The sequence below is a fragment of the Frieseomelitta varia genome, unplaced genomic scaffold, assembly GCF_011392965.1.
Source record: "Frieseomelitta varia isolate USP_RPSP 00005682 unplaced genomic scaffold, Fvar_1.2 scaffold_185, whole genome shotgun sequence".
In the NCBI taxonomy this organism is placed as follows: domain Eukaryota; kingdom Metazoa; phylum Arthropoda; class Insecta; order Hymenoptera; family Apidae; genus Frieseomelitta; species Frieseomelitta varia.
The window spans coordinates 1,276,945-1,301,543 of NW_025109583.1; positions in this window are offsets into that span (position 1 = coordinate 1,276,945).

Genomic DNA, 24,599 nt, shown 5'->3' on the forward strand with positions numbered 1-24,599 from the left:
ACTAACTATCTTATAATTAACTAAAACTAAACGCACGCAACTTAAAACTAAGACGCACGCATCCCACGATGTCCCTGCGAGGTCCCTCGTCGTCCATCGGTGTCCCGCTGGGGGCCCAATAGTTTACTTATCAACTAATTGATACCTACAATTCAGTTTAGATCGTGAAATAAAGAATGGGAAGAAATTTTCACGATCTAAACTGAACTGTAGGTTGCGTAGTTCTTAGCTTGATATCGTTTCATAAACATTAAAGTTAATCGTTTACCGTTTTACAACTTAGCTGCATAACGTTTTACAAACATTAATGTTTGTAAAACGATATCAATTACCAGGTCTCACCACGAGGAGGTGACTACGCACGAGACCCGCCCGGGCCCTAATCCCAACCACCCTCCATTGCATGCAAATAGCTCGACATTCTTAGGGAATGCCGAGATTTTATTCTACTTGGCCCGGGGTTACGAACAAAGGAGACAGACGTTCAATAGTGCAATCTCAAACTTAGGTGTAAACCTTAACTCTAAAGCGCATGTATGAGATTGAACTATGGAACTCTGTCTCCCGAACAACGATCGCGTTAACAATCATACAATCATTCATTTCATACATACAATCGTTACATACATTACATACGATCATACGTTGCATACAGTCACACATTACATACAATCATACATCACACACGAATGCAAATCATACAGTATGTCGCAATCACTCGCAGCCCTTCATAACCACACACTCATCTAACATGAAACACTACAATTGTACAATAATTCGCAGCCCTAACAACGCATTCTGTATCAAAGACACTTTTTTCAATCTTTGAACGAAATTGGGGAAACGAAACTATTGACACGTTTCAACATCGTGCCTTGTAAGAGATATAACGCGAAATGAAACCGCGATTTGTCAGTGTGCCAAATCGGGTTCCGAGCATTTACGGGCAAGTAGTTTCGCGCTACCCCCAACGACACAGTGGGGTTCCGAAGAACCACTGGAGCCGGATTACAAAGGACGCTAGACTACAAGAACCTACCTCGTCCTTTCGGACGGGGCTGCAGTCCCCCAACTTGACACACTGACAACGAAAGTTGGAAACCCTATTCTAGTGCAAAGACAGTGACAAATGTAACTCTACTCTTGTACAATGACAGTAACAAATGTAACTCTACTCTTGTGCAATGAGAGTAACAAAAGTAATTCTATTCTAGTGCAATGACAGTAACAAAAGTAACTTTAGTCTAGTGTAATGACAGTAACAATAATAACAACGAACGAAAAAAGGGAAGAGAGGAGGTGTCCATAATTCAAGTTAAATAAACGTGTCTTTGTACAGAATGCGTTCACGGTGAATTTACAAATGCTAACTATCTTATAACTGACTAAAACTAAACGCAACTTAAAGCTAATACGCTCGCATCCCTCGATGTCCCTGCGAGATCCCTCGTCGTCCATCGGTGGCCCGCTGGGGGCCCAATAGTTTACTTATCAACTAATTGTACCTACAGTTCAATTTAGATCGTGAAATAAAGAATGAATAGAAATTTTCACGATCTAAACTGAACTGTAGGTTGCGTAGCTCTTAGCTTGATATCGTTTCATAAACATTGAAGTTTATCGTTTTAAAATTTAGCTTGATAACGTTTTACAAACTTTAATGTTTGTAAAACGATATTAATTACCAAGACCCACCACGCGGAGGTGACTACGCACAGGTCTCATTATAATGTATTGTAAATCAGTACTGTTTCATATATTTTTCACACGTGTTTCGACTTGTGTTGAATTTAAGTAATTTGTTAGAAAGAGGAATGGTATTCGTAAAATAAGGCATAATTGTTTGATCGATCTAATGACCAATTTAAGATATTGAAGAGATATTCTTGTTTGATTAATCAATAGTAAAAGACTAAATTATTTTCCAAATTATAGATTCAAACAGAAATTCTGAATAGCAAGATTATTGTTAGACTAAGATTATCTATATATATATAACTCCATTGATGTATATTAAATAGAAATTAGTAAAAAATGTAGAGAAAAATCGTTATGTAGTAAAAAATCGAGTTAAGCAGTGATCGTCGTTTCAGAGTAATCGCGCAACATATGAAAATTTTTACTCGTTTATTGCTTCAAATTGCAAAGAATATATATATTATGTAACTGTTTTTTCCGTTGTTCTAAATAATATAATTTAATTATTATAAATGAATTGTTCAAACTATGAAATAATGCTTGGAAGTTCAATCACTGATTACATTCCTATAAATAAATAGTTAATTTGTTAAATAACATTATCGAAATGCATTTTACAATTTGAATAATTCATTTGAAACAATTAAATTTTTAATAATTAAATTATTTTATATATATATATGCAGAAATATAACGTATATCACGGTAATTGTTAAAAAATGGTAACAATGGTAAAATAAAGTATATATTGTACAACTACAAGTCATGGAAATTGAACTCGTATTCAAGTTCAGATAATCACAATCAAGTATTACCCAACACCAAAGAAACCAAACCATGTGACTTACCAATCGTTGAAGTCAGAATTGTAGAATAAGGTTTGATTGCAGATATATTATTTAAAATTTATCTGTTAAATTCTGGTCGATGTGCACACAACGAAAGTTCAATTGGTAATGAGTCTCCGTACCGCTGAAGGTTAATTTAATGTTCCGATCGTCAGCGACCCGGAACTGTTGTTAATTTTTTTTTTAGTTTTTCGAGAAAGAATTCTTCTATTATACTACTCAATAGTTTTTAGATATCTATCGCAAGGTTATCCTTTCATAAATATGGGACAATGTCAAATGTAATAATTTATGAATTTTTTGATCTATAACTCGCTAAAACTAAATTTACACTTTCATGATATTAATTTCTAAGTTTTAACTCCATTGATGTATATTAAATGGAAATTAGTAAAAAATGTACAGAAAAATCGTTATGTAGTAAAAAATCGAGTTAAGCAGTGATCGTCGTTTCAGAGTAATCGCGCAACATATGAAAATTTTTACTCGTTTATTGCTTCAAATTGCAAAGACTATATATATTATGTAACTGTCTTTTCCGTTGTTCTAAATAATATAATTTAATTATTATAAATGAATTGTTCAAACTATGAAATAATGCTTGGAAGTTCAATCACTGATTACATTCCTATAAATAAATAGTTAATTTGTTAAATAACATTATCGAAATGCATTTTACAATTTGAATAATTCATTTGAAACAATTAAATTTTTAATAATTAAATTATTTTATTTCTACAATATGTCGAGACACAATTTTATAATTTTCACAATTTTCATATTACGATTAAACAATTAAATTAATCATTTCATTCAATAAGTCAATGTCATTTCTTTTAAGTACATTGTTCAAAATTCTTATAAATTATTAGTTAAATATTTTAAATAACACGAGGAAATATTACAGAAGAGAATTTATTATTTAATTGTTGCAAATAAATTATTGGAATTATTAGATAATGTTTAAACAATTAGAATATTCAGAAATATTATTTAAAAACTCACTTCTAAATTTTGGTCGATGTGCACACGACGGAAGTTCAATTGGTAATGAGTCTTTGTACCGCTGAAGGTTAATTTAATGTTCCGATCGTCAGCGACCCGGAAATGTTGATAATTTTTCTTTAGTATTTCGAAAAAATTTTTCTGTTGTCTCAATCAATAGTTTTTCGATTTCTATCGCAAGGTTACACTTTTATAAATATGTTACAATGTCAAATGTAATAATTTATGAATTTTGTGATCTATAACTCGCTAAAACTAAATTTACACTTTCATGATATTAATTTCTAAGTTTTAACTGCATTGATGTATATTAAATAGAAATTAGTAAAAAAATGTAGAGAAAAGTTATGTAGTAAAAAATCAAGTTAAGCAGTGATCGTCGTTTCAGCGTAATCGCGCAACATATGAAAATTTTTACTCGTTTATTGTTTCAAATTGCAAGGANATAATTTAATTATTATAAATGAATTGTTCAAACTATGAAATAATGCTTGGAAGTTCAATCACTGATTAAATTGCTATAAATAAATAGTTAATTTGTTAAATAATATTATCGAAATGCATTATTTTACAATTTGAATAATTCATTTGAGTTAAATTTTTAATAATTAAATTATTTTATTTCTACAATATTTCTAGACACTATTTTATAATTTTCACAATTTTCATATTACGATTAAACAATTAAATTAATCATTTCATTCAATAAGTCAACGTCATTTCTCTTAAGTACATTGTTCAAGATTCTTATAAATTATTAGTTAAATATTTTTTAATAACACTTAGAAATATGACAGAAGAGAATTTATTGTTTAATCGTTGCAAATAAATTATTGGAAATATTAGATAATGTTTAAACAAGTATAATATTCAGAAATATTATTTAAAAACTCACTCCTAAATTTTGGTCGATGTGCACACGACCGAAGTTTAATTGGTAATGAGTCTTTGTACCGCTGAAGGTTAATCTAATGTTCCGATCGTCAGCGACCCGGAAATGTTGATAATTTTTCTTTAGTATTTCGAAAAAATTTTTCTGTTGTATTAATCAATAGTTTTTCGATTTCTATCGCAAGGTTACACTTTTATAAATATGTTACAATGTCAAATGTAATAATTTATTAATTTTTCGATCTATAGCTGGCTAAAAATAAATTTACACTTTCATGATTTTAATTTTTAAGTTATAACTGCATTGATATATACTAAATAGAAATTTATGTAGAGAAAAGTTGTGTAGTCAAAAATCGAGTTGAGCAGTGACTGTCGCTTCAGAATAACATATAACAGCAACATATAAAATTTTTCGCTTGTTTATTGTTTCAGACAGCAAGAAATATATGTATTATGTAACTGCCTTTTCCCTTATTGTAAATAATATAATTTAATTATTATAAATGAATTGTTCAAACTATGAAATAATGCTTGGAAGTTCAATCACTGATTACATTGCTATAAATAAATAGTTAATTTGTTAAATAATATTATCGAAATGCATTTTACAATTTGAATAATTCATTTGAAACAATTAAATTTTTAATAATTAAATTATTTTATTTCTACAATATTGTCGAGACACAATTTTATAATTTTCACAATTTTTTTTCATATTACGATTGAACAATTAAATTAACCATTTCATTCAATAAATCAATGTCATTTCTTTTAACTACATTGTTCAAGAGTCTTATAAATTATTAGTTAAATATTTTAAATAACACGAGGAAATATTTCAGAAGAGAATTTATTATTTAATCGTAGCAAATAAATTATTGGAAATGTTAGATAATGTTTAAGTAAAATATTCAGAAATGTTATTCAAGAACTCACTCCTAATTTTTGGTCGATGTGCACACAACGGAAGTTCAATTGGTAATGAGCCTCCGTACAGCTGAAGGTTAATTTAATGTTCCGATCGTCAGCGACCCGGAACTGTTGATAATTTTTTTTCAGTTTTTCGAGAAACAATTCTTCTATTATACTAATCAATAGTTTTTAGATTTCTATCGCAAGGTTACATTTTCATAAATATGTGACAATGTCAAATGTAATAATTGACGAATTTTTTGATCTGTAACTGGCTAAAACTAAATTTACACTTTCATGATATATTTTTAAATTATAACTGCATTGATGTGTACTAAATAGAAATTTATGTAGGGAAAAGTTATGTGGTCAAAAATCGAGTTAAGCAGTGATCGTCGCTTCAGAGTAATCGCGCAATATATGAAAATTTTTACTCGTTTATTGTTTCAAATTGCATATATGTATTATGTAACAGTCTTTTCGGTTATTGTAAATAAAATAATTTAATGATTATAAATGAATTATTGAAATTATGAAATAATGCTTGGGAATTCAGTCATTGATTCAGTTGTTATAAGTAAATAGTTAAAATAGAGTTAATATACAAAAATATCATCGAAAGGCATTATTTTACAGTTTGAATAATTCATTTGAAAAAATTAAATTATTTCTACAATATTTCTAGACATTATTTAATAATTTTCACAGCTTTTACATTACGATTAAACAATTAAATTAATCATTTCATTCAATAAGTCAAAGTCATTTCTCTGAAGCATTGTTCAAGATTCTTATAAATTATTAGTTAAATATTTTAAATAACACTTAGGAACATTACAAAAGAAAATTTATTATTTAATTGTCACAAATAAATTATTGGAAATGTTAGATAATATTTAAACAATTAGAATATTCAAAAATATTATTTAAAAGTCACTCCTAAATTTTGGTCGATGTGCACACGACGAAAGTTCAGTTGGTAATGAATCTCCGTACCGCTGAAGGTTAATCTGATGTTCCGATCGTCAGTGACCCGGAACTGTTGATAATTTTTTTTTTAGTTTTTCGAGAAACAATTCTTCTATTATACTAATCAATAGTTTTTAGATTTCTGTCGCAAGGTTACATTTTCATAAATATGTGACAATGTCAAATGTAATAATTTACGAATTTTTTGATCTATAACTGGCTAAAACTAAATTTACACTTTCATGATATATTAATTTTTAAGTTATAACTTCTCTTAAGTATATTATTCAAGATTCTTATAAATTATAGTTAAAGTGTTAGCTAAATATTTTAAATAACACTTGGAAATATTACAGAAAGAAATATATTATTTAGTTGTTGCAAATAAATTATTGGAAATACTAGATAATGTTTAAACAATTAGAATATTCAGAAATATTATTTAAAAATTCACTTCGAATGTTTAATCGATGTAGACACGATGAAGGTTCAACTTATAATGACCTTTTTCGCTGCTCAACCAGATAAATGTAAAGTCATGCACAACAGGTGGTAATCTTTGTCAATACTTCCAAAAACACTACTTCTGTTACAGTAATCAACAGTTTTACAGTTTTTATTTAGTAAAAATTTTTCAGTTTTACAGTTTTATAGCCCTCTTAATCTTAGGCAACAATAAATACTATAATTTTAGAGGTATGCGAGAATTCGAAAATATCGGAAACCCGATGGTCGGGACGAGTCGGATTCCCGAAAATTTCGAGATTCTCGAAGGAATCAAGTTTCCTGAAAAAGTCGAGATTCCCGAAAATTTCGAGAACCCGGCTACTGTTTCTCGAGCTACCCTACAATGCTGTATAGCAGCCAACAAAATGTGTAAATACACAGTTCAATTTCTTCTGGCAGTGAAGTTATTGGAAACACAGATTCTAAGAATCGTGTGACCTGATGTAAACGAACGTGTGACTGCGTGCTTAGTACTTGGACATTATGTACGTTGTTGAGCAGTATCGCTGAGAAATTCGGGAAGCTCAGACGTATATTTCAAAATCTGTGTGAATTTAATAAAGATTGAAAATCTTTAAAGAAAATGTCGAGTGATAGTGAGAGTAAAGTTGTGGTAGCAGGAAGTAGTGCGGAAGATATCGTGCAAAGGAAGAAGGTAAAGAGAAGCTCTGTTTGGGAACATTTTTCAAGAAAAAGATGATACAAAGTCGGAATGCACGCATCGTCACCATGAATTTAAAACTAAGTATGCAAATACTACTGGTTTATTACGCCATTTGAAGCATATGCATCCAAACATAAGTACACGTACTAGAAAAGAAACTGAATCGATATAAAATTTGTCGCATGGACAAAATGATACGCAAAAGATTGTTAAACGAAAAGATGTAACAGTAGGAATTGCTCGAATGATGGTTCTAGATCAGCGACCTTTTGATATAGTTGAAGGCGTGGGCTTTAACGAATTATTTATTCTTGTTAGCGATTCTTTCCCGAATCTCAACTCTTTCGGGAATCCCGATAAACTCGAGAATCTCGAAATTTTCGGATACCCGACTCGATATTTCGGATCCTCGCACACCTCTACATTGACTTCTATTAACTTCTTGATGTGATGAATGGTACAAATATCAGATGAAAAGTTTGGAAATTTATTCGACATTTTTAATTCTCTGAACTAATAGTTCCTAGATCTCGTACAATTAATCCTTTGCTTTTATGTCGTTTTATGTAATTTAATTTATTGTTTAAAATCAGGACGAACGATGAAACATATTTCTTTCTTTGTTCTTGCACAGTAGAAACATATAAATATACAAGTGGAATCGTGTGAAACATTTATACTGTTCGAGATCTTTTATTGTTTTTCGAAAAGCAATTTTAACAACGAATATCTGTTACTTGGATTACGATCAGAAATATTTCCCGGTAGAAGTATTTCCCGGTAACAAATATCTAATAACGCGTGGAACGTGCATGCATCGAAGTCTGCAATATCGATAGATTTTGTAGTTCACACGTATAAAGTACACCGTACTGCGATAGAATATCCGGAGTTATTTGAACGTCTCCGATTACCTCCGGCAAAATCAATATCAAACATTTGTGGAATTATGCCTGCCCGTTATCGCGCTTGGATACGCGTGATAAAATGTATTTGATGTCGTATCTGAATAAGGTGAAAGAAATCAACAGCTCTTGTTAAAAATCAAATTGAAATTTGAAATTTTAATTGTTAACATCTGTCGCATACTTCTGAAAATTTGGCAGAGAACTTAGATTGTCTGTTCAATTATTATGCGTTATTTTAGCAAGAAATTTTAATGTATTAAATGTTAATAGAAATACTGAATATGATTGCAATTGAATAGAGAACGTAATAATTATGGTTAAAATTTAAAACCAATTTTTGTGCTATAGATGAAATTTGGCAAATCGGTATTACGTACGAAATTACTATGGATCATATTAACGACAAATTTTGATACAATCCGTGTGTATTCAAATGTTAATAGAGATATTACAAATCACTGTCTAGATTTTATATCTTCAATTACATTCATATAAATTTTAATTGTAGACTATTCACAGTCTGCTCTAATTCCTCAAGAATTAATTCTGCAACAACTCTCTTATTAATATTCGAACACGAGATGTCGAAACTGTCATAACTTTATATAAAAAAAAGTCGTAGAATATTAAATATCTATGGATTCAAGTCCTCGCTTTTAATTTGCTTCCGTTTCATGTATCATTCAAAAATATTTCAGACGAATACGACAGAATACAACGACGAGGATATTATCATTATTGTCCAAGCCTAACATTCGAAGTTCAGTGAATTGGCGAAAAAAATTTTCATCGTAGATTCAATCGTGAAAGAAAATATTATTCAATAGCATTTTCGAGAAGAAGAGTGTGTCCACTTTGCCATTTGTTACGAATCTTGCCTAGTTCTGCTTAAACCCGATAGGAACATCCTTATCGATACTTATACTTGTCGCTGTTCTTTCGTTATTCTTCAGCTCTCCGTTTCCTTTCCTTCCAGTTAGAGTGTCATGAATTCTCGGTCGAGCACGCAACAATGAGAAGGAACAAACGAGCAGAGAACGAATAACAAACCAAGTCGATAGCAACGGGGCAGCTTCGTCACTCGTAATCCCTGGCCTCTCTTCAAGGTTGTTTATGGAACTACGATGTTCGCCCAGTTGTCGCGGTGTCTCACGACGCATCGCTTTCAACATAACCGTGCCAGAATAACACAGTACACCACTATTTCAACACATCTCCACTGTATGCTCGTTGCAAATGCTCGGACCCGAGCTACATACGCGTTCGCTGCATCCAGAATGTTGGTACAATGGTATACTGGTTCCTGGTTTCAACGTCGAGTAACGCGAAGACTCGGCAAAATATTAACACAGAATTTTCGAAAGAACTATGTTCAACTGTCTAGGGTGAAACTTACGTTGAGGTAGCGCAGAATTTTCGAAAGTGCTATTAACGCAGAATTTTCGAAAGTACTATGTTTAACTGTCTAGGGTGAAACTTACGTCCTCAGGGAGGACAATCGTTGAATTCGTTTTCGCTTGATGTAGAGGTATTTCAGAGTTTAGAAATGAATGATGCATGCTTAATAGTGTAGAGGCTTGAAACGAGCCCAGGTTTCATTTTATATTTTACAATTTTTATATTATGTTATATTTACAATTTTTATTTTATATTTACAATTTATTTACTTTTTTTACAATTTATTTACAATTTTTATATTATATTATATTTACAATTTATTTACAATTTTTATATTATATTATATTTACAGTTTATTTACAATTTTTATATTATATTATATTTACAATTTATTTACAATTTTTATATTATATTATATTTACAATTTATTTACAATTTTTATATTATATTATATTTACAATTTATTTACAATTTTTATATTATATTATATTTACAATTTATTTACAATTTTTATATTATATTATATTTACAATTTATTTACAATTTTTATATTATATTATATTTACAATTTATTTACAATTTTTATATTATATTATATTTACAATTTATTTATTTCGTTTACAATTTATTTACAATTTTTATTTTATATTTTTCAATATTCTACAATTTTTTTTATGAAGTTGTAAGAGTTTTAACATTTCGTGTCTGAATATTAATAAAAATTGTTGTATTTTTTGAAGAATTGGCAGACTGCGATTCGCATTCATTGTCAAAGATACTTAGTCTTCTGTGTAGAAGAAATAGTTATAGTTAAAGTAATAATTAATAGTTAAAGTAGTTATTCTGAGCGAAGTTTGTATAGAAATATATATATTCGATATATTTACATATTACAAACATATATATACGAATGTTATGAAGTAAAAGCGTGAGAGGGATTGCACCTCCACCCCATAACTCAAAACCATTTCTAGATAAATTAAAATTGGACTTGGGGTCCCGTAGTTTTAAACTAACTTCTTTTGACGAATATGTATTTGGAAAACTAAAGAAGACAGCCTATTCTATGTATTTATAGACAAAAGTTGTTCAGAATGCTGACCTCTATCAACATATATATTTTAAGGTCATCGATATTGGAGATGGCTCTTCTTTTCTATACAGTTACCATATCTCATTATATTATTAAATGAAGAATTTGTTCAAAACTACAGTAACAATAATGTACAAAACTGTACGTCTACTCCGAAGTAACCTGACTAAAATGAATCATCGTTTGGGTTAGATTTGGATTAGGTTTGAGTTAGCATTTATAACAAATTTATTTGTTACTATTTTGATCCAATGAATTGGTTTATTTTTTACTAATTATTATCATTAATTACAATTTTTTATTCTTCTTAATAAGTGACTATAAGTACTTCAAATATCACCTCCTTTAAGGACCTTTTATATTATTACATAATTCGTCGCGTTTTTCATAGTTATGAGAAGAATTTATTAAATATGAGGTAGAGAGTTTTACTTAAAAAAGAATCGAACGTAATATAAAAAACTATATTTCATTCTATATTATTATAATATTATAATTTTTTGATTTGCATTTATGAGCGACGAAGATGTAGATATAATTTTTCCACAAACCAAAGCAGTAAAGCGAATTGCTGAAGATGTGGAAAAGTGGACTTTGATAAGCACGAAAACAATGCATTTCTATGAAATTACGTATGCCAGCAAAAATTAAATTAAAACTCGAGGTCAAAGAGAAAAAGTTACATTCTCAAATATTGAAATAAAATATGAGTCCACTCAATATCCTTTGCTCGTACATCTGCAGAAATGCTAGTAACATCAAATCGCGTTCTCTTCGACAACGTTCAACCTTCGTTTGAAACACTTTCTTACACAACAAGCAATTGTCAAGTAATTTGACGTCATAAAGTTAGACGCTTTAGAGTCGAGCATTCTAAATGGAGTGTAAATGGCGTTAGGAACAATTTCATATTCCATCGTTAGTAACGTTTCTACATGATTACAAATCTTAAAGATGTTGTAAGAGCTAATGGAAATTTAACATTATTTTCAAAACAAACGATTGAGCTGAGATCCATACTTCCCTTTACAATTTTCGTTCTCGCGATGAGCAAAATATCTTGCAGTTAAAAAAAAAAAAATGTGTCCCTGAATTTGAAGGTTGACGTCTGTTTTGCGAAAAGAAAGTTCTTTTTAATAAATTTCCACCAATCTGAAAGTGTAGAATTATCTAGAAAGGTCACATGGCACAGTATTTCTTTACATTGACTTCTCAAGTGATGTTTTGAAGACACAACTATACTAATATTTATTGAATTAAATTTAAAAATTCCATTTTAAATTTAAAAATTCCAAATTAAATTAAATTTAAAAATTCCATTTTAATTAAATTAAAATTTAATTTTAATTTAATTAAATTTAAAAATTCCAAAATTGAGCAATTTTAATAGCTTCTAGTGTTCAGTGTCACCAGCTAGGCATTAAATGAAGCAAGTACATATTTTTATATTTGAGAGGTTTCTCTAATTATTCATCCATATGTAGTAAAGTTATCATCTTAGGAGATGTTGACCAGTCAATCTTTTTATAAACGTTAAACTATTATTACTCTTTTAAAAGACTTAGATACCAATAATTAAACTGATGTTAGATCTAAACTATGTATGTAATTTTAAAAAGAACTTCTTACGTTCAGTGTTGCTACTACTTACTTTTACTACGTTTTAATGTTACTGGTTATGATTTGAGATTATAATAATAGTATAGCGAAAAATGATACAATCCTTAATTGGAATAAGAAAGAAAAATAATATGTATTTTAACGTCTCCTAGAATTTTCTTTTGGAAAAAAACGATTTGAATCTTACGAAAATCATGATGGTGTAAAATGAAACAATATACTATATCATCTATTATGAAATATTTCTTTTATTCTTTTTCACAATTAAAAGTTGTCGGAGAAATCTCTTTCTGAAAGAGGGATCTTCATTTTGTAAAACGTCGGATGATGAAACAAAAGTTGAAAATGGTCGTAAATATAAATTATACGCAAAAGTATACGTAGAAAACGTGAAGCTTTCAAAAGATTATTTTAGTTAATTCTTCTCCAATTGTAAGTGGAACAGGAATATGAAATTACACAACGTTGCTCGGCTAACAAAGATCCAGAGGTCCTCTCGACTTTCTGACAATACAGCTGCTCTTTGCAGCAGATTATCATTCACCGAGGGGTAATGAAACGTTCCGATAAAACGTCTATAATGTCATTTGGTGATACAATTGAAACGTTTCGGAGACACCGTGCACGTTGCGTATCGTACACATCGATCCCAACGGGGATGGGGAGCCAAGCGATCATTTATCGTCGAACGCAGACTGATTGGAAACAGATGCATTACTAATGCGCGTATTATCGCGTTCCATTATTTTAAACACTTCTATGCCACTGTGTATAACGCAGGCTGACGCACGGAAATTGACGTTTACCGTTCAACGGATCGCTGAATGGCAAATTTATTCGTTGGTCACATTAGCGATCAATTTGTCGCGCTCAACTTCGAATCACACTGGGCCGCCTCGTTGCGTTGCCATTCAATCGAATCTGGCGATGCCTTCTAATCCACGTTGAATAGGGCAGCCATTTTGAAATTTCTCCTCGATTATATCAATCGAAATCCGTACACGGGTGATTCGCAAGCAGCGAGCCGTATCTTTTTTCTTTTCTCGAAAGAAAAATGTCGATACTTATTTGATGATCATACTTAGCCATCGTCTTTATTACATCATTACTATTTAAAAGCAAAATTTCGTAAATATAAAAATCGTGACAAATCCTAAGATGAATTTCTACCTTTCTGTCTGAATCTCAGAAATTTTCAAAAAATTCATCTTCTAATTAATATATAATTAGTTTGTAAGCTTCTTACGTCATAATCAGTATAACGTGCTATATGTATGATCAATTTAGATATGCAATGAAATTACATTGCAAAGGAATAAAAAAAAAACTTTGAAAAAATGCAACTTTCAATTAATATACAGTTAGTTTATAATTAACCTAAGCTTTCTCAAAGCTTCTTACATTGTCAATCAATAATAACGTGTTGTATAGTTAATTTAGATTTGCAACGAAATCTGTAAATAATTCAGATTAAATTGAAGTCACAGCTCAGATTAAAAAGAAAGTCTCGGTGTTATACAACATGGAAATACCGTAGTATCTCATCTGAGACCTGCAAAGGCGAAAGATTTCAAGTGTAAAGTGCTAATGAGCTTTCCTCGAGGGCTTTTCTAATACTTGGTCGCGATAAAGAGCCGCGGCTGTTTGCGTTTGCAGAATCAACGGAAATAGCACATTGTGTTTAAGAGCGTGTCTCAGCGTGAAGTACACTGTTATCTGAAATGGTGAAATCCTAACGCCCAGAGACGTTTATTTCAACGACGTTTGATCATTAAACTATAGTACTTTCGTCCCACCTTGGCCTAAGCCAAGCGGTTAAGCTAATCGTGGCTTATAACTTATCGCGAATAGTTTGAACTCTCGCTTCTCGTCGTGTACACGCGATTGATACGAAATCAGTATTTACGTATGATAAAATTTCACGATAAACCAGTTTGTTGGTGGGAGTATATCGAACTTTAAAATAATTGCCAATACGAAATCTTATCCATCCATAATTACATTGATTTATTTTTAAACGATTTGCAAGATTTGTGATTTTTCATTTAATTAATAAACGTTAGAGTGATAAAGTAATAATGCATAAATTTCGTTCTATCGTCATGCATAAACTGCAATAGAAGCTTCCTTGAAAGTAAATATGATTAGAAATATTTCGTTTTCATTAGTGAAAACAAATTTTATTCATTGGATGTTTACTTTTAAATTAACTATTATCACGCATGGAATGAAATTGTTGAATTCAGATTTAAAAAAATATGCACAACATGTATCGGAGTACCGAAGTACATGCGTTTGTATTTATGTATTTACTTCATTAGACGAGAGTGATTTTAAAAAAATTCTTTTAAAGCTACGAAAAATAATTTTAAAAGTCAAATCGATTCGAATGTATTTCTAAAATGATATTGTCGAAAACAGTTATTTAAGAACAGAACGTTTCATGATTGTGAAACTCAATTGTTGAAATAAAATCTGACGATTCAATCTAACGATTCAATTATGATTCAGTAAAGAAATATTAATAATTAAATGAAACATGATATTATGAAATATATCACACCATATTTTCGTGATTCAAGTTCTTACTTTAAAAATAAATTTTTCAATTTATATTACTATTTTTTTTTTTTATTACTTTAATACATACGCGACTTGGCAAGATTAATAGGTGGCTATTAATCAATTTCAATGAACGATTTTAATTAAATCAAACCTAGTAAATCAGAGACGATTAAAATCACTTCATACTTCACTTCAATTTTTCGTGATTCATCTAATGTTCATTGACGATATTAAACAACAGAATGAATTTTAATTGAACACGTATACAATAATACTACTACTTTTTATTTAACTATCTCACTATAGTTTCTTATTTAGTCTAAGTGAATTTGTTTGTAGTTCAAGGACAATTATAGACGTGCAATCCATCTGCGATAGATTGAATGTAATCTTTTAAACAAGTTTATAGCCGTTTATGCATTGTTTCGCATCGTCAGTAGACGTTTTCTCGTTCTTGAATCGCGTAACGGTGTTCGTTGCTGCTTTGAGAAGAGACGTTACGCGTAATTTGCGATGGTCGTTATCGTGAACGGAAGACTGGCGAACGAGACAATGCTCTATGGAACACAAATTAGTTATCTAGAGGAATCTCAAGCTGTTGCGATTGTCCCACCTTCATTTTTCATTTTAACTCTACGCCGGGCGTAGTAGGTTAAAAATGGCTCCTTTCGATATCCTGATTCTCGCTTCGTGGAATTTTTTTTCCAACTGTATTTCGAAAATTTAAATTTTTGGAAATGCAAATTGACTTACGTTACGTCGTATTTGTGTTATCAATTCATCTTTTAGTCTTGGCCATTTTCTAGGTACGTGCCATTTCGCATACTTAACAGCTGATGTATCTTTTATTAGGAAATTATTCTTGAAATGATAAAATAAATTGAAGAAAAATTGTCGAACTATTCGAAACCTTTTTTACTGTGAAAATTTTGTCAATGAATGAGATTGTACTGAAACATTTACTCTGTAGTAAATAAGAAACTTCTCTTCACTATAGAATAAAAAGAGTTGTTAATTTAATAGCGCGTCGCTATGTATTAAAATTTATATACCAAAAATATTCGCAGAAAATATTCATCTAGCTACAATATTACACACTTAATGAAACAACAAACATTATGGAATTGACGAAACATTTTCAGAAAATCAGAAGAGATCATTTTCTTCATAAGCGAACCCTCTTCTATATATAGAGTTAAAAAGTTGCTGTAAACATGTTTTAATCAGTTTCATAAAGGTTTAAAAGGTTTGTTTAAACGGTTGCTACACAATATTTCGATAATTTATACCAATATCACAAAACACTGTATTTTAATCAACTACCAAGGGCTGAGACCGGATAGCCTTGGGCGTTTAGCGTAGTTTATAGAGACTCACATTGGGTTAAATAGTTCTTATCCAATCACGTTTCAGAAGATTGCGCCTAGCTTGTACAAACTTTCATGTAGTTTTGTTGCTACGTCCGTTAAGAGTAGGTAATTTCCAACCATATGATATATTCCCGATACGAAATAACGGTTTAATTAATGAACATTAAGTTAATCACAGCCGTTTTGCATATCGTACATCGAGACATTTATGTTTTATGCATTTTCACAGTATTTTCTATCGGTATTTTGTTTATCGTCGATATTTTCGCCGAAAATATGCAACATTGAAAATTTTTTCTTTTAAACATTAGGCATAAATTCAAACGGCGAGTGATATGTTGATCCCAATGAAGCTTGTGTAATATTTTTTCGTATTTTCACGTATTTATGAAAAATAATACGCAGAAGCCACGAAGTGTTTATTGTAAAACAAATTTCCAACTTTTTTTTATGAAACAAAAAACTTTGCTTTCACTTCTCTCGAAAATTTGAAAGAAAAAAAAAGAATCCGCCATCTAGTTATCAGTACAGTACGTATATTGCATAATTCATAATTGTTTTATTTTACGCGAGTAAAATTCGGAAGTTTGGTCGGGTCGATTTGGCCGAGCAAACGATAAATTCGATAAATAACCTGCGATGTTTATTGAATTAAAAAGAAAAATCGCCGATCAATAAGAGATAAACATGTGTTGTGTAAAAACATTTTTGTTGAATGATCGGAGCAGCGTGTACGACGACTGTACACGAGCGAGCAAATAGCGGAAAGATTTAAACACGATCGCAGTTCGACACGAACATGTCAAATCAATCTCGACCAAATAAATAAATAGCCATCGGCGTTTCTGCATTGGTCGTGCGAATTTTTTAGTAAATCGATCCGGTCGAGGTTCGTTCTCAATGAATAAAATGTTGAACGTCGAATATGACCGAAAGATACTCGTCTACTATGTGGAAACCTGTTTTTTTAAATTAAAAGTTACTGTCTCTAGTATTCTGATAATCACACCAATATTCGAGTTTACTTAAAAGTATTATTTTTCATTCACGAAAATATTCGTGAAAGACTCAGAACTCCTGCTTAGGTTCTAATGTGTTTGAAAATATTATTACTTCTTAGAAAAAAATACTCAAAATGAAAACATACTCAAAAAAAGATTCGAATCTAGGTTTCTAATTAAAATTTTAACTAATTTTCCTAATTAAAATTCACTAGAATAAAGTTCCAAATGTTACTTCTAGAATTCCTAGATTCACTAGCGATTATAATTGAAAATATTATTTTCACTTTCGAAACACTCGAAATTATCCCGTTTAGGTTCCACTATGCTTGGAAATTTTTTTATCATTACTTCTTAGAAAATATTTAATACACTTAAAATATATTTTTAAGTGTGTTAAATAATTGTAATACAATTATTTACTTAAAAATATATTGTAATACAATTATTTACTTAAAAATATATTGTAATATAATTATTTACTTAAAAATATATTATAATACAATTATTTACTTAAAAATATATTATAATACAATTATTTACTTAAAAATATATTGTAATACAATTATTTACTTAAAAATATATTGTAATATAATTATTTACTTAAAAATATATTATAATACAATTATTTACTTAAAAATATATTATAATACAATTAGTTACTTAAAAATATATTATAATACAATTATTTACTTGAAAATATATTGTAATATAATTATTTACTTAAAAATATATTATAATACAGTTATTTACTTAAAAATATATTGTAATATAATTATTTACTTAAAAATATATTATAATACAGTTATTTACTTAAAAATATATTATAATACAATTAGTTACTTAAAAATATATTATAATACAATTATTTACTTGAAAATATATTGTAATATAATTATTTACTTAAAAATATATTATAATACAATTATTTACTTGAAAATATATTGTAGTATAATTATTTACTTAAAAATATATTCTAATATAATTATTTACTTAAAAATATATTGTAATAAAATTATTTACTTATAAATACATTGTAGTACAATTATTTACTTAAAAATATATTATAATATAATTATCTACTTAAAAATATATCTCCCGATATTTATATTTAAATTCATTTTCATTTTCATTTACATTTGAAAGTATCGTAAGAAACGTTCGTAAGCAATTCCAACGATTAAACTTACTTGTGAGGTAACTCGATTCCACCTCCGAGTGCAGCGAAATTATTATTAGTCACGACAAAAGGCGGCCAGCCGCAATAACTCGCGCCTTCTTATATTTATAATAATTACACTTCGCGCTCCGATATAGCTTCCTGCCCCTAGCCGCTGATATCGAGACCAAGAACTTTCAGAGTGAAGTTGCTTCTGTCCCCCCCCCCCCCCCCCCCCCCTTATCGTTTTTTCTTCTCTTCGAATCGCAGTCGGCGGCTACGCCCATCGACACGCTATTCCTTATCGCTAATAAATTTTCCGCTCTTCGGCTTCTCGTCGTTGGTACGACGAGAGCAATCGGCCGACGAGACGAAGAAAGCAACGTCCGTGCAGCCCACGCGATAAACTAATTCCCTTTCCCTTGACATCGGCGCGCGCGCGCGCGTCCAGATTCGTCTCTCTCCTTCCCCTTCACGTTTTTCATTCATTTAGTTTTTACGTTGCTTCTTGCCGGGATATCCGGTTCGTTGCACGCGGCTCTCGTTTATCGATAAACGTTCCGCGCGAGCAAATTGTAACTCCGACGCTCTAAGAATCGTCCATTTTTATCAACTGAAACCATTTTCTCCCCTCTTTTCTTTTTTTTTTCCTTTTTGCTCGTGTTAACCTCTTGCGCTGGACTGACGTGCCACGAGAATTTGTTTGCCCAAATTGCAACATTTTCTCAGTTGTAGTATATTTAAATGTAACCTGGGCAAAACAAACGATAAGTTTATTACTTGTTAATAGTTTTCATCCAGTGATGTCATACCGACATGAGCTCAAGAGGAAAGGAAAGCGACGAATTATTGTGTACGGTTCGGTCACTCGTTATGGTCCGCAATCAGTTGCCAGCGCAATTGGTTAAATATCTTTCATCGATCGAAAATTTCTGAAAATTTATTTATAGAGCAACACAGAGGGGAATTAGGTTTATTTATTCAACCATTTGAGGAAAGACGAGTTACGTTAATTTTTAAACTTAAATGGCACAGAATTTTTAATTAAATATATAGCCGAATATTTAATTCAATATATAGCCGAATATTTAATTAAATATATACTACCAAAGCAGACATGTACTACGTAGTACATGACAGTTATTTCAGTTTGGAATTTAATATATATACGTTCCTGTCGCCTTTCTGAACATTTTGAAAATATCAATTGTTATAGCCAGACTGTGGATTTTTATGCATTTTTTGATAGTGTAAAAATGTATATAAAACACATATGTATGTACATATCAAATATCCAGAGTAAAATATTTATTACAATGTTTGATAGAAGGAATAAAATTTCTATTCAGATTATTTACTTCTTTAGTTACATATATATATACGCAGAAAAAATCCGCAGTTTAACCTCTTGTGCCACGCACGTCGAGATTTTTTTGCCCCAAATTGCAACATTTTCTCAGTTTTAAGTATATTTAAATGCTCAGGCAAAACAAGTAATAAATTTATTACCTCTCAATAATTTCTATCCAGCGATGTCGTACCGACGAGTTCAAACGAATAAGAGAGCGACGAATTATTTTGTACGGCTCGGTCACTCGTTACGGTCCGCAATCAGTTGCCAGCGCAAGAAGTTAATCGCTAGCGCTACTTGACCGTGTCCGACCGTGAACGTTTCTTTGGATATGGCAAATGTCGCCGATAGAATTCACGTCGCTGCATGTACGTACAAAGGAGCAAAATTTTGTCCCTGTCGATCCCGAAATTGGAGGATTTTCTACTCAAATACACGCGTACGTGTTTCGCGTGTTCGATCAGTATATTTATGCTCGCGAACGTGTCACGTAACATGGTGCATTCCTGTATCTGAAAACTGTCTAGTGTTGCGAATGTGATTTGTACGTGCACGTATGTCCGTGTTTTGTTTCGTGAATTTGTTTCTCGATAGCGCCGAGTTAAAATCGTAATTTTTCGTCGTATCAACGTTAGAATCAAAAACTGGGAACACACTTGCGTGCTCTCTTAATCGTTATTACAATTCGTGAGAAAGCAACAGAAAATTATGAGTTTTTTTAACAAATCTGCATCATTTATACGTCTTCAAATTTCATGACACGCTTGTATTACTGAAGTCTTTTATGTAGTGTAAAAAATTATAGATAATTTTATCTGATCGAAACAAACATCTACTATTTTCTATTAGGATTAATTAAAAATTACAAATTACAAGTGCAAGTAATAATACAACACTGATAATATCAGACGTTAACTCTTCAAGAGCTCATTGAATTATACGGTGCTATCAAAAAGAAACAATTTCTCTTTTACTTTGTAATTATATTGCAATTTATTGTATTTTGTTATTTATCGTTCTATGTACGTTCATGAATTTGTACGAGGCATCAGTTTTCAAAAAAGAATTTCTATTTCTATACGTACATGTAAGAAATTATTGTATCTACTATCTAATAAAATTTATTGCACATTACAAAAGGTAATATTTATTTTAATATTACACTATTAATAAATAGTGACAATAAAATACTAACAATAATAATATTACAGCATAGTAATAATAAAATAAGAACAATAATGATATTTAAACTAGTTTAACATTACAAACAACCTTAGATTAGTTTTGGTAATTTAATTACAATGAATTTAGTAAATATATAATTTTTATTTCACGTTTATTCGGAAAATATTTCGTTTCATGATGCAAATGGATTATCACAGTAAAAGCGTATCTTGGTGAATGAAAGTATCTAGAACGAATGGTGAATTATTTCGAAAAAATTTGTATTCTTTCTGTTCATCAAAAACTACATAATTGGTAATAGCATAAAACGTACTATCAGGGAATCATATCGAATAAGAACTTTTTCTTGCATAGGATTAAAAATTTCTTTTCTTTAAATCAAATGCGAACAAACTACAATACTTTTCTCAAGTTGCTTCGTGAAGGATAGAATATTCAATAGTGTTTAAAATATATAAATTTTGTTCAAACAGGATACTACGATCATCTTTTCTTAAGATGCTTCGTAAAGAATGGAGAACATTCAAATAATATTTGAAACATTTAAATTTTATTTTATTATTGTCCACAGGGTCATATTTTACTTGAAAATAAAACAGTATTGTTCTAAAGTTACTATTTATCAACGTGTCATTGTTTCAGAATTAAACGATTTATTTCTAACGATTGTTATAAATTCCTGAATTTAAAAAAAAAAAAAACTACAATCAACAGCTATAACCATCCTTTCATTATAAATGAAATGAATGAGATTCTAGCCACGAGGAGAGATGAAAATGATGGTTCAGATAATGATATGTATACAATTTTCTTATCATCGTTCTGGATCTACCATTCCTGAATACTAAATTTCGCTCTCGAGAGATGGAATCGCTCGATAATTTCATTGCGTTACTTGCTTTGAACGCGATGTAATTTCCTGAAACAGCGGTATGTATATGCCGTGGATACGTGCTTGTAAACGATACGTGTGACGCGGTATTGCGTTTCAGAACTTGATTTCTTCAGAACTTCGTTAGCTCAATTAGGAAAATAAGTTCCGCCTGGAGTGAATTCACTTTAGCTGAACGGGCGTGCATTTTACAAATTGAAATATCGACGTTACTTTGAAAGTGATGCTTGTCGTTAAATAATATTATATCGCGTAATCTTGTGTAATCTGGATCAAGATTTATTGATAATTCGTTAGCGATGTAAATATAAATAGGAACAGAGGAAGCAAGTAATTAAAATAAAGTTTCTAGCAAATAACGGAAACTAATTAATTATTTCTTCTTTCTCGGAAAGAATTGAATTTCCTGCATTCTTCTGTAAAATTCGAATTAATAGTGAAATGGAACGTAATGTAAAAATATAAACAATTCGAATTCGAATTTTATGTTGAGTATTCGTGTTTTAAAAATTCGCTTTTTGAAAATATCAATGGATCTCGATATTATTTGATACAATTTAATTAAAGTTACATATATATATATCCTACTTCTCAAGTACAAGTGAAAGTAAAAAAAAAGTGTTTTAAGTTTGTTACAAAGTTGTAAGCAAATGTTGAACGTACTCGATACGAAATTCTCAATATAAAAAATATAATAAAATCTTATAATTTAAATAATCTTATATTATAATACGTCTTGTATTTTAAATAATCTTATATTATAATACGTCTCGTATTTTAAATAATCTTATATTACAATACGTCTTGTATTTTAAATAATGTTATATTATAATACATATTATATTTAAGATTTATATTTAAAAAAATTATATATATTATATTATTACATATTATATTTAAGATTGTTATATTTAATATTATAAAAAGATTTATATTCATATTTACGATTATTATAAGAGTGTTATATTTAATATTATAATAAGATTTATATTCATATTTGCGATTATTATATTTAATATTATAATAAGACTTATATTTAAAAAAATTATACATATTATATTTAAAAAAATAATCTTATAATATATTTTAAATTAATAATCTTATATTTTAAACAGTCATATTATATTTTAAACAATACATATTATATTTAAAAAAATAATCTTATAATATATTTTAAATTAATAATCTTATATTTGAAACAGATCTTTGCTCCTCTCCTTCAGAAAAATGTGAACTCGGCGTAAAAGTCGGCGATCCAATTACAAAACTGTTATAAATTGGTCGTACACCTTCGGTTGAAAGGATGAAGGAACAGAGTCTGTCACTGAAGGTGACGTGTGGATGCCCGTTGCTCGAGAGAAGAACCTCGGCTTGTTCTTCGTATTAGCCGAGCTAAGCCCAGACACGTGGCTCATAATTCACGATAAAGTAGCTTGAAACCACGGTTCCTCCCCGTGGTATCAAGCGGGCCGATGCAATCGTATATTAATGCCCGAACGCAATGTGTATACGTGTTATCAAGCGGTGTAACCCCTGACCTTGCTCCCATTAAACTCTCGCAAGTGTCTGCGCTTAACTAGAAAGTAGGAAATGCGTTTCTTTCGCTTCTACAAAGTGCAGGTTTCTATCGGCGAGAGGAGAGAGATAAATCGATAGAGAGCGGCGCAAGAGAGAGAGAGAGAGAGAGAGAGAGAGAGAAGCGAAACGATTCGCGTCTTTCGATCGGTGCAAGCCGCAACGAGCCTTGCCTACGCTATCATTATAGGAAAGCGGTTAGCCGAGTTATTTGATAATTACACCGAATTTGCGGAGGGATAATTCTCGCCAGGCCGTGAGAATTAAGCCGCGGCGTCCCCTTAATTCTTCATAATTGCTGGATATACGATTCTCGAGGCCTAATTAAGAAATATCGCGTATCGTCAATTGAAAGGTAGAAATAAATTTACAGTTAAACCAACTTCTTTTTTCTCTCTCTCTCTCTCTCGCGCGCGCGCGCAGGGAATGTCATTCCACTTTTCCTGTCAAAATACTTTCGAAATAAGTTATTCGTTACTACTAGTGCGATAGGTTTCTTTTTACTAGTAATTTACGAATTTGGTATTGTCGAGCCCCGCTTATATTGTTATAACGGAATAAATTTCTAATTTGGTTTAATTTATATTGAACGTGTTCAATCATCTTCTTCAGATTTACGATCATTGTTCGAATAGGTAATTTCACGCAAAAAAGTAATATAATAATAAATAATTTTAAATGCGCTGTTAAAAGTAATATAATTATAGATACGTCATAGATCAGTGTAAGTCGTTTTTGACTGAAATTTTTCTTTTTCTTTTTTTTAACAAAATCTTCAATTGATAAAACAGTTTAGTCATTATTATATGATCACTATGACACAATTGTGTATTGACTAATAGTTTTAACAAAGGGATATAAAAAGTAACTTGCTCTGATTGACTTCTAAGTCTTCTATGTTATAATACAATATTACGACATATATAAATACATTTTAGATTCTATCAAGTGTCAAATTAATATTAACTTTTCTACTAATACAAAA